This window comes from Muntiacus reevesi, chromosome 4 (assembly GCF_963930625.1).
Source record: "Muntiacus reevesi chromosome 4, mMunRee1.1, whole genome shotgun sequence".
In the NCBI taxonomy this organism is placed as follows: Eukaryota; Metazoa; Chordata; class Mammalia; order Artiodactyla; family Cervidae; genus Muntiacus; species Muntiacus reevesi.
In genome coordinates this window covers 29908185-29920463 of record NC_089252.1, presented here as the reverse complement: position 1 = coordinate 29920463, position 12279 = coordinate 29908185, and the positions used below count along the sequence as shown (strand labels likewise).

Below are 12279 nucleotides of genomic sequence, written 5' to 3'. Positions count from 1 at the left end.
AGAAAAGAATTTTAAATTGTCTAATGACGCCAAATGAAAGAGTTTATCCTATAAACAAGGCTGAGCGTTGAAGAACTGATGCTTTTGAATTGTGGTGCTGGAGAAGACTCTTGAGAGTCCCTTGGACAGCAAGAAGATCAAACCAGTCATTCCTAAAGGAAATCAACCCTGAATATTCACTGGAAGGACTGATGCCAAAGCTGAAGCTCTAATACTTTAGCCAGCTGATGTGAAGAACCGATTCATTGGAAAAGACACTGATGCTGGGAAAGACTGAAGGCAAAAGGAGAAGGGGGTGGCAGAGGATGAAATGATTGTATGGCATCACCGACTCAATGGACATGAGTCTGAGGAAACTCCAGGAAAAAGTGAAGGACAGGGAACCTGGCGTGTTGCAGTCCATGAGGTCACAAAGAGTCAAACACAACTTGGCGGCTGAACAACAACATCCCATATTTAGGCAGCTTTATAAGAATTATAAGAAATCCAGATATTTGGAAGAATAAATAGATCTAAGTGATGAAAAAACTCAATGAATAGAGTTAGGGTAGTTTACATAGAGTGGAAAAACCAGCTCATGTACAAAGGATGACCAGAACTTGTATACAAGCTAGTCATGTGCAAATAATATAACAGATACTATTTGTATGAATTGCAAATATACTGTTGCAAAACTAAGTATAGTTTGGAGTCACACAACCTTAAGAGGGACACATGGGCTCCAAAAGTAAAGAATCTGCCTGTAATGAAGGTGACCTGGTTTCCATCCCTGGGTTGGAAAGAACCTCTGGAGAAGGGAATGGCTACCCTCTAGTATTCTTGCCTGGAGAATTCCATGGACAGAGGAGCCTGGTGGGCTATAGTTCATAGGGTCGCAAAGTTACTCAGTCGGACACAGTTAAGTAATTAAATTCTATTCTATTCTAAGAGGGACACAGAGTCATCTAAACACGTCTTCATAGACTGTTAGCTGTGTGAAAACCACGAACAACTGGGTCTGACTTGTTCCTCCTGACTGTATCCTTAGCACCTGAGACATAACTGGTGCTCAATAAGAATTTCCGTAGAATTATGAGCGTGCTCAATAGTTTGCATTTAAAAACACATTAAACCTCAGAATTGGTTTGAAAGTGCTTCCTTCAGGATCAGTTCCTGACCTCACTCATATCCTTCTGATATGTTTGCGTAACACCCAGGGCTTTCCCTTCACCTAACTATAAATTACTAGTATCTGTTGAATAGTGCATTTAATGTGTTTCCATTGCTTGACTGTGACTTCACAAGAACACAGACCTCGTCTGTCTCCTTCACAGCATCCCCAACTCCTAGCACTCTAGGACTGGAAAATGATGAATGTGCAGTAAGTATTTGTTGATTAAACACATGAGCACATGAATGCCTTTGTAAGTTTGTTTGCTTACTATCTAGTTTTAGGATATGGGGATTCAAAGAGAATAAAACACTGAACGCTGCTCTCAACGGGCTTATCAACAAACCAGAAAACCAAGTTAGTGTCATAGTTTCTACAGTATATGAGCTATGGAAGAGATAATAAAGAGAAGAGGCATTTTAACTCCAGCGGGTCAGAAAAAGCCCCACAGAAGATGTGAGATGAACCTTAAGAAATGAAAACAATATGCAAACCCTTATCATGGTACAAAACGAACCTGAGAATCCACAATCTAAGCCTAGAGGAATGAAGCTAGGAAAATCATTAAAGGTTTGGGAAATGTTGCTTTATGAAAATGGTACTAGTATTTGGGTAAGGGGATGGACATGAATTGAAGATGAGGAGCCAAGTGCAAGTCAAACTAAATTAAAATGCTATCTTTAAAGCAACACACTTTGACCTTGTATAGCCGCAGGTTCACAGCTATTCCCACTGCAAAAATCCATGTGAGATCCAGGCAAATACAGAGTTGGTCACCCACTCACATGTACACACAAATTCTAGACCAAAGGAGCTGCTGCTGTTAGGGCTGCTCCAAGTGAGATATGACAAACCCCTAGTGGGATGGATTGGTCACTGACCCAAGGTTCTTCTCTAGAACCTGCAAACTGCTCTATGTAAATTGCAGAATTTGAACCGAGTTTGAACCAAGGCAGCTTCCTTATAAAGGCCCTGAGAATGGTTTCGTGTGTAACATGTGTGTCTTTCTGTGTTAGTTCCTTAAACAGAGAGTATGGACAAGAAATCACAGTGAGAAGTTAAGACCATCTAACCTCTGCTGTTTGATTTTTTTTCCCATCAGCTACAACTCAATCAAGTTCACAATTTTAAAAGCATGCCTGCCCCATTAATATGAATTATTAATCAACTTGCAAGAATTACAATTTCTTAATATGAGAATTCTATGATGTTAGAGAGAGAAAGGAACTCAGAAGTCATCAACACATTTCCTTGGTTAAAGAAATAACAAATGATTTTGGTTCCATGGACATTTACTGAGCACTTAGTACAAGTCTGGCACCTGACTGACCTCCTCCTGGTCTGAGGGACCCAGAGGCAAAGACAGAGCCGGGAAGCCATCCCAGGGTGGGCCAGCCCATTGCACTCATATTGGATTTCAAAATATGCAAATCAGCAAATATAAAAAACATTTAACAGGAGCTATAAAATGGTGTTATTATCTTGTAATGGTTTTATTTTGAAGATTAAAAATTTGGTATAATGATGCAATACTTACATAAATGACCTATGTGATTTTGGAGGAGGCAAAAGGGATTTCCTATGAATCGTCTTTTTCTCCGGTCAGTTACACTCCCCCATCACCACTGATTGTGCACTCACATCTATGAACATGAAGACCATCAAGATATCCACTATCATTATCCCTAAATTGTCCTATGCTTAAGATCTATGACTCTGTAAAAGTTTATTTCAAGGCATTCACCTATTTCCCTGGGGAAAAATAATTAAACCTGCATTGTGGTCATTTCAATACCAGCTTGTTTCATTCCTTAGTGTTCTATTCCTAAATATTTAATGGAATGAATTCCTCTTGACTTATTTCACCTCAATTTTGTAGAGGAGGGACTCCTAACTGAGGCTTTGTTTCACTGTTTTTTGAATAATACACACATTCTCCAAGAGCCTCCAGTTACTTCAAGAATGCCATAAATTCTCTAAAAATTTTACAAAATTGCCTTCAGTATCTCACCATTAACTTTTAGAAACATTATCTAGATTATTATTAGAAACAATTACCTAGATCTTTTAGGAGGGCTAAAAGATTTTGAAAAATCCAAAAAGAGTTGGAAACAAATATTCTATATATTATGTCTAGTGGTTTCAATTCAAGTGAGTATATCTAACTCTTAACCATAAGAGAAAACAAAGCTCACTTTTCTCAAAAAAGTATAACTCACCAAACTTTTAGTGCCAAAAATGTTTTTGAAGATCATTTAATCTAACTTTTTAAACTGACCCAACTTGCTAGAGAGTGAATACCATACATGCTAAAGAGTATATACCAGACACACATATTTCCCACCACCCGCATGGTTGCCTTCTCCTAAATTAAAAAGCAATGGAAAGTATTTAAAACCTCATCCAATTTTCTAGACTATAATGCTTCATAAAAGCCAAGCTTATGTCTAGTTCACAACTGAATATTTGGAACTAGCACTGTGCACAGACAAATAAGCACTAGGAAAAAAACAAAAAAGAACTTGTTGAATCATTAAATGATCCCCTTTGGTCTGCGGAGAAGAAATCTGAACCTAGAGAACAGAGGGTAAGTGACTTGCCAAAAAGTGCAGACAGCAAATACGAGCTCACGCTCTGCACCCTTTCCACAGCACAGCCATTCCTTACAAGTACACTGATGTCCAAGGCACAGTACTTATGACCATAACTAATTGTTTCTGCTTTTATTCTCAATTCTTTCCAGGAATTGATATGCATTCCCTTGAGTCCTGCCTAATGTTCGCAAAAAAGTGCATCTAACTTTTCCTTTTGCACACTGACAGCCCCAAACCAGCCTCCACGTGGCAATTTCAGACTCCGTACATCAGTTAACGAAAAAAACATCCACTCAAACTCATGATGGTATCACCTTCCCAACCAATAGTTCTCTCTCAGCTTCACTGATACTTGATAGGTAGAGTGATGTTTGTGAATACTTCATTGCCTTTTTTTAATGTATAAAAAATAAGAAAAGACTACATTGTGAATACTACTGAGAGAAAGGGTATGCCTAATAAACTTCTAACAATTGAGACTCACTAAATCAATAGAAGTGCTGAAAGCAATTACTATTTAGTCATATTCACACAGGCTTCCCAGGTGGCGCAGTGGCAAAGAATCTGCCTGCCAATGTCAGAGACACGGGAGACTCAGGTTTGACCCCTGGGTTGAGAAGATCCCTTGGAGTGCAACCCACTTCAGTATGCTTGCTGGAAAATTCCATGGACAGAGGAGTCTGGCGAGTACAGTCCATGGGGTTGCAAAGAATCAGACACAACTGAGTGTGCGCACACACACACACACACACGCTCACACATATACTAGACTTGATCTGGTTCTATTGTGAAAGAATAGTATTAAGGAACATGTCGGAAATGCTAGAATTTGTTTCTAAAAGTCAATACATTGTTTAAAAAGTTGTAATTTTTTAGAGTCCTGGTCACAGCACCCCCTATAGTACCGCAATTTATCATCCAACTTATGGACCCTTCAGCTCTTCATGGGTTTTCACAATTGTACTCTATATGAATATACGGGGTTGTCTGTACTTGAGAATGAGAACACTTATCGCCTTCATTCTAGTCAGGTAAATAACCTTCCATCATAATGCACTGATGGGACAAGAAATTTGGGGAAAAGCCAATCTTGAGAAAGAGAGGAGAAATAACTTCAGTGAAATAATGAATTTCAATGGTACATTGATTTTAATTTCTAAAAAGAAACTCTATTCTTTACAATGATGCCAATTTTTATTAGGCCAAATCCAATTCAATCCATTTATTTTCCTTAAAAAGTGATTAACACATATGAATTTGCTGACCAAACTGTATTTTAAATAGAACATCAGAGTATGTTTGTGTGTGTGTATATTTCCTATTGAGTTGTGATAACTGAAACCTTCTGATTTCACATACATAAAAACGTTGTTGAAAGCGAAATACCAAAACATAACTCCTGCAAAATTAGGAAAATGAATATTCTGAATTTCCATCACTGGACCATATTCAGTGGGAGACAGTTATGCTTTTGCATGAAGAGTATGTTTTCCAAACCAAATCACCTTTGTTTGAAAGCAAGACTTTAAATGCTCAACACGTGTTCAAGACATCATACAATTGACAAATTTACATATATAATTTTCTTTTCAGAATTTTTCAAAGCATTTACTATCCCATAAAATTAAAATATATGGTGTCCAACAATAATAATTTTTAAAGGTATGCATTTATCCTTTGTTTCTTTCAGTCTTCCAAGAAAGCGGAATTTCTAGACAGTCATATTTGAGTCTGGATTTTTTTTTAAATGAGCAAATTATAAACCTCTGCAATCAGGCATTGAGAGTAGAAGTGCCAACTGTAGTGTGTGCTGCCATTACAATGATACCCCCAAGATCAGCTCAGCGCCTGTAGCTGTGGCAGGGTCCCCAGACAGCCAGATGACTGCTGCTTGATCATTATCCCCGCTAAAACTGAAGCTACTGAAGTTTTAAAGAATTCGTATCTTACTGAATTTCTTTCATCTCTAATAATTACTAAACTGGCATAATTACTTATACTAGAGGTGGAGTGTGATGCATGCTAAAAGCCCAAGCTGCCTAAAATTAAAAGTTAAAAAAAAAAAAGCCATGATTCTACTTAGTTTTCAAAGATTTATCTTGTGTCAGGCTTTTATGCCAAGAGTTGCATAATTATTTAAACCATTTAAAAGCTTTCCTTACACTATTTGATTAATACTATAACAGAGCTATTTAAATTTACTAATGTTAACTTTAATGTTTAAGTTTTAATTGCTTTGTAATAACATTGTTGCAGAGTGTATTTTAAATCAGACAAGTACACTTTCATTATAGCAAACAAGGTATATGCAATCCCAGTTAGTGTACTATGTAATCCCCAAACAAAAAACAGGAACGTATTTCAGATTTAATTGAAACTGGATTAGAAACTTGCGTGCATTCCCCCCTCCCCACCCCCACCCCTCATAGAACTAACTTTAACCTTTGACAGCACAACGGGAGTCAATGGAGAAAAAAATTAAATACATCTGGGAATATACTTAGCCAGAATATCAGCCTTTGTATCAAAATCTCATTCAAGAGCATTCTACAACATGTTAGTTACTTAATGACAACATTTACATTTTAAACAATCCATAAGGCTTCTAAAATGTTTCAAGTGTTGCAAGTCTCAAAATCATTTTCTCTAAAAAATAACTAAAAGTTCAACATGTTATCTATTAAATCCGGCCATGAGGAATGTATTCTATGGCAAGAGAATTAGTGACATTAAACCAGCAATGTGAATTTTGCCAGATAAATGAATAAAGCACAGTAATAGGAAAACCAGATATTTCATAAAATTCTTAATTGATCTTGGTAGAATTGCTTTTTTCTACTATCGAATCCTCTTTCTCCTGATTGTCTGCTTTTACATCAAAATGAAAACTCAAGCAAGTATTTTGATGTTTCGATGTGTGTTAACAAGTATTTCACTAGAATTTACCTGATAAGCCAATTCTCAAAAACAGATTTCCTCTAAAAATAAAAGGAAGCAAAAATGTTCCTATAAAATGAAAAGAAATACCCTACAAATATGCTATAAGACTTGCAATGACCCAAATAAGCAAGCAGAAAGAACTAAGTATCATTACTGGAAGCAAAAAGTTGAAAAATTCTGTCATCGCTATTAGGCATCACTGCTGTCAATAACTACAGTGGATTTTAAGGGATATGGAAATACGCTGGCAAAACAAAAAAGAAGAATTATTAACAGCTTGCTTTATAAAAAGCTGCTAATCTCGAATCCCTTTGTAATTTCACTTTTACATGTATGCTTTTATGTTCCATATCCTATGTTTTGCCCTTTTCGAACTGGATGAATAAAAGCCAACAATCCACTCACGCATCAAACAGATGTTTTTGTTTTTAAGGCCAAGCGGAATCTTATGAATTTTTGTCCCCTCCCTTTAAGAAGATGCTGCCAGAACTGCTGAAATTGTGAAACTAGCATTTTGGAAAACACTCATTGGACCATCAGTTCTGCAAGTTTGACTAGCACTCATGGGATGCGTGCCAACAGTAATTGCTGTTTTTGTTTATGTCGGATTGTCTACTGATTGGACTATAATCAATTTAACGACTTCAACATCTAGTCAGTATAATTTAGAGGTGGAAGAGGGAAGAACAGTGCCTGCTTGATAAATGCAGAAAAGTCCAACTGCAACTGTTGGAAAAGGGTACAAGCACTCAGCTTCTGAAGAGTTTCCAATAACCAGGCTTTTTAGCATCCATATTCAAAAGTAAACGCACATGTGGTTATGTGCTGCAGAATTAGTAATTTGCCCACACAGTTATGAAAAAGAACATATACATATATATAATCTTTCCTCAATATTAAAAAAAATAACTTACCTTAAGTTAAATCTAGTTATTAAAAAAGGGAGTCATGCTTCATTTGTTTAAAAATAGTTCTGAGCAAAAATCTATATTGCAGGCTTTAATTAAAAGTCTTTTTTTTTTCTTACTATGGAGTCATTTCCAAAACCAAAACTGAATCTCTAGTGATAAACATTTTTTTAGAAAATAGAACAGACAATGTATAAGAGAAACACATTCTTTTGTTTTTTCAGTTATACTTCACCTGTCTACCTGTAAGAAAATGTATTTTTGACTTTGAAAAAAAATGTGTTTAAATAAGGACTGGAGAGTTTAATGTTTCTATTAAATTTAGGAGCTAGTACAAGCTCCCTGCAGTGGCTCTTTTAACACCTACAATTTTGAGAGCTTTTCCACCAGAGAATACAGCCTAATAGATAGGTTTTCTGACTTCCAAAAGCTTGTGGATTTAAAGCCAATCACCTTTTCTTTCAAATTCTATAGTTTACATTTCTTCTTTAAATTGCGAGCTGAATTTTTGCCACCTCATTAGATTTCTAAATAAATTACTTCTCCTTGTAAGAAAAAAAAAAGCCACTTTATAAGTACAAAAGAAGGTAAATGGGAAAAAGGAAAAAGGTCAATTCTAAGTGTGATAACTTCGAAATGTGCCAAGTTACAAAGGGTTAGCTACTGTGAGAGCCAAGTTAAACAAGGCATTTTGGGGCTGTCTTTCTGCCTGGTTCCCACCATTTCTCTCTAGAGACCCCTGGTATGGGTTTCTGAACACCTGAGGGTCCAGATATCCTAATTGTGTTTTGTGTTTAACTTGGCCATTTAAATGTCTAAGTGCTCCCCTCTCTCCTGTCCGGCTTTATAACTTGGCTCTTAGTGAATATCTCACACCTTGATGAAGTAGACCACTTTTTCCTTCTCACGAGTGCTTTTTTGGAGTAAATTTCCAAAAAACAATGTTTTTAGCAGGCAAAAGGCTCGAAAAACTTCCATCAGAGATGCACCACAAGAAACAGAATAAACAGCCATCAAGGAAAAATAGAAATAGGTCACAACTGACCAATTTGATGCCACTGATTTGCTATCTCAGAAAATAAGCTGACAGCAGAATTATTTTCAGGCAGGTAATCTACTCCCATCTCATATCTCTCAGGAATGGAGATAAATATCCAACTAATACAAATGGGGTAGAGGGTGACTCATTTCATTGCCTGACCACCCATGCCTTTACATACTGGCTTTGAGACTCTGTGTCATTAGAAAGGGTTATTCTGAAGATTCGTAGCATAAGGACAGAATAAGTTTCTTGACTTTGTGTGTGGACTGAGAGAATTGTGATGCCAGGGCTTTAAGAGGCAGAAGGGACGAAAGAGTTCCATGTTTCAAAATACAGTTTGCAGTTTTCACAAATAGAAAAATGAATCTTTTTGGTGTACAACAGTTTTAGTGCACTTTGGAGGAGGTAAGGAGACCCAGCAGGGTACGTTCCACTGCAGCCAGAAACCTGGTACCCTCTCCCAGGAGGTGGGTTATTATGACAATGACACAAAAGTTTGCTGCAAATAAAAAAACCATGTATAATCTTAAAGGAAACATAATCATTCTTTCAAAATACTAAATTTCTGAGAATATACAAAATGAATTCAACTATTTATAGGATTTTTGGTAGTATTAATAGTATTTGGTAGAATTATTTTTAAGCATTTGGTTGAAAACAAAAACTTTCAACTTGACTGTCATTTTTTTTTAATGTTGGTACCTGCCTTATGTAATCTACTCCCCTGAGATAGTGGTTTCAAATTGTGATATCAGAAGTGACAGACATATCAGGAATATCTTTTAAACCTTGTTTGTTAAAGAAATAGTATGGATGGAGACAAGTTGGAGACTGAATGTAGAAGTTCATGTTTTATTTAGAAGGGCACATTGCATTTTCATGGTTTCCAGTGTCTCCTTCAAATTGGTACAATCTGCAAGGTTTTGAAACACTGTCACTCGGCTAACAAAATCACCATTTTTATCTCTTAGTTGCAAAACTACTAATCAGTTCTTCACAAAAGAAACTTAAAATCAAAGCTGTCTTTCTATGCCTGCTGACAGTAAAGTGTAGCTCATTGCTTATTATTATGCCAGAATATTTGTCATAATAATACCTCCCTGGCTTTTCTATGATCCAAGTGTGACCTTCCCGACAATCTAACGGACAGAACACTCTTCAAATACATTTTGAAAACATGGAGACCCTTCCTGGAAGACACAGGGAAAGGAAAATAGTGACGAAAAGGCCAGGTATTTAACAGGAGCCACTAGACAGCCATTCTAGTGCTCCAAACTCGATACTAATATCACAATGGCTCATCTGGCATTGCTCATCTTAATGTGTGCTTTTCCAGGTAAATGCATACCCTGAAGAAAAACAAACCCACTCTTCAGTGAGGACTGTACTATTTTTATGCCTGTCTTCAGCTTCTCACCCCAAAGCTCAGCCAGCCCACCTGAGGCCATTCCCTCTTCGGGGAGCCTCCCAAGCAGCTGACAGAGGAGAATACCACTGTGTTCCGTGCCCACACAGAAAATGGAAGCTAAATCTTTGTTTTTAATGTAAATATTTTATTTAGAACTTGGCAGTTGAAACACAGACGCTGCTTCTTTATGGAGAAGATACCGGGAATATTTTTGCGATATGACATTTCAACAAAAGAATCAAATGCCCTCTAACTCATTTTCCCTTACCATTTTTCTTTCCTTTTGCTTATTAACTTAAGGACTGCACAGGTCTCAGTCCCAGTTATTTTGCAATTCGACTTGTCAAAGACTGCCTCGCGAATACCGCCAACTGACAGCTTCACTGACCGCCCATAAAATCCTCCGTGCAGGAGAATAAATCTTCTTTAGGAAGCCCGGGAACACATGCACCACAATCAACAGAACTTTCACCCGGAATTCACTCCAAAGGCAGGCGAGCCGACTGCCCAGAAACTGCAGATGAGCAAAACTACCGATCGTGCAAACTTCAATAAACTTTAAAAAACATAATAAAAAATAAAAAGCCTCCCTTCCCCATCGCTGAGGTTTCTGAAGCCTACAGCAGCCCTTAAACCCAGGCTGACATCAAACTCTCCTCTCAAACTCGGAAAGTTCTTTCCAAGTGACGAGGAAGAGGTTCGTCCCCGGTACTTGGCTCAGAGTGACTCCGAAGGAAGCTGAGCGTCTCCCAGTAAGTTCCCCCAACGCGAGCGTCGTCCGCCGTTACCCTGACACCCGCGCACGCCCCGGGCGTTTGTTTTTTCACCCTCCATGCCTGCATCTTTCAGGCCCTCGGTCCAGGTTTTCCCAGAAAATGCGTGGCCCACGTGAGTGGAAATGACCACAAAAACTGTGAAGACAAACGTCAGGGATTCATCTCCTTTTCAAACTCAAACTTCTCTGTTTCAAGAAAAAAAGAGAGAAAGCCTTCCGATCTGCGAGGCCCTCCCCCACCCCGGCCCTTCCCCGGAGAAGAAAGGGCTTTGTGTGTGCAGTGAGGGCTCCGTTCGTCGAGTTCATAAATACACACCGGCGGGGGCCGGGGGCGCGTGGGGCGCGCGGCTCTGCCCACCCCTCCGCCACCAGCGGCCGAGTCGGGGAGCCCCGGGCGGCAGAAACAAGGCTGACTTGGGCGCCGGGGGCCCGGGCCGCCGAGGAGGAAGAAGATGCTGCGCCGCCGCCGGGGACCCGAGGGCGGGGCCGGGCCGCGCGGACCTCGGCGGGACCCCTCGGGCCCCGGCGGGCGCACAAGCCGCCCTTTGTCCTCCGCCTCTGGGGTCGCGGGGCCCTCGGTCGCCGACAGCCGTCGCCTCCCCCCCGTGCGCTCGGCCCGTTTCCACGCCCGGCCTGCCCGCACCTCCTCCGGTCCTCGCGCTCCGCCGCGCGCCCTCCCCACCCTCCGGCCTCGGAGCGCCCCATCTCCCGGTTTCCAGCGGCCGGCCGCCCCCGGTTTCCCGGGGAGGAGGCTCGGGAAGGTAGAGGAGGAGGGGGAGGGGGCCGCCACGTGACTCCTCGCCACATTCCAGCACAGCCACCAGATCGATAACTTCTGTGTCCCCCGCCCCCAACCACGCCGCTGCAGCCACCGGGTGCGCCCCCACCCAAACCCGCCCCCTCCACGCGCAACCCGCAAACTTCCCTCTCCACCGGGGACCGCGGAGTGCTGGACCCCATCACGCCGAGCAAAAGACCGAAGGGGTCAGCCGGACGAGCAGAGGCCAGGGGGTGGTCAACTTTCTCTGAACGGCCGACAAGGGTGCTCCGGGGCTGGAGCGGGGGCCGGGCCCCGCGCGCCCGCGGGCCGGCTCCCCGCGATTGTTTACACGGGCTGCGCGCCTAGGCGAACCCGAGCGGGACGCGGGCGGGGAGGTGGCGGCGGCGGCTGTGTCCTGGCCCTGGCGCGGCCGGGACCCCGGGCCACGTTTGTAGTGGCAGAAGCTGCTCACCCCCTCTCCGGGAAGACTTTTTTTTTTTTTTCTCTTCTTCCAAAGAAAGGAAAAAAGAAGCACCGCACGGTTTTGCATATTTATTCTTCGCGAAAACACACAACAGAAACTTTTTTCCTGCAGCCCAGATGTAGACTCAGACAGAGGATCTTTTTTTTTTTCCTCCCTCTCCGGATGATCTTTTCTTTCTCTCTCTCTCTCTCTTTTTTTTTTGGTTATCTTTTTCTTGC

General features: G+C 40.7%; 1 protein-coding gene across 4 annotated transcripts in view; it reads right to left on the bottom strand.

Moving 5' to 3' along the window:
- The window catches only part of ZNF521 (zinc finger protein 521), a 304387-nt gene that overhangs the window by 290600 nt on the left and 1508 nt on the right, over nucleotides 1–12279 (bottom strand). The window contains exon 1 of one of the 4 annotated variants that reach the window (XM_065932422.1): nucleotides 10831–10855. The exons of the other annotated variants lie outside the window; for them this stretch is intronic. The gene's annotated coding sequence lies outside the window, so the exon portion shown is untranslated. Of the gene's footprint in view, nucleotides 1–10830; nucleotides 10856–12279 lie in introns of those variants that run through there. 4 annotated transcript variants of the gene reach the window in all.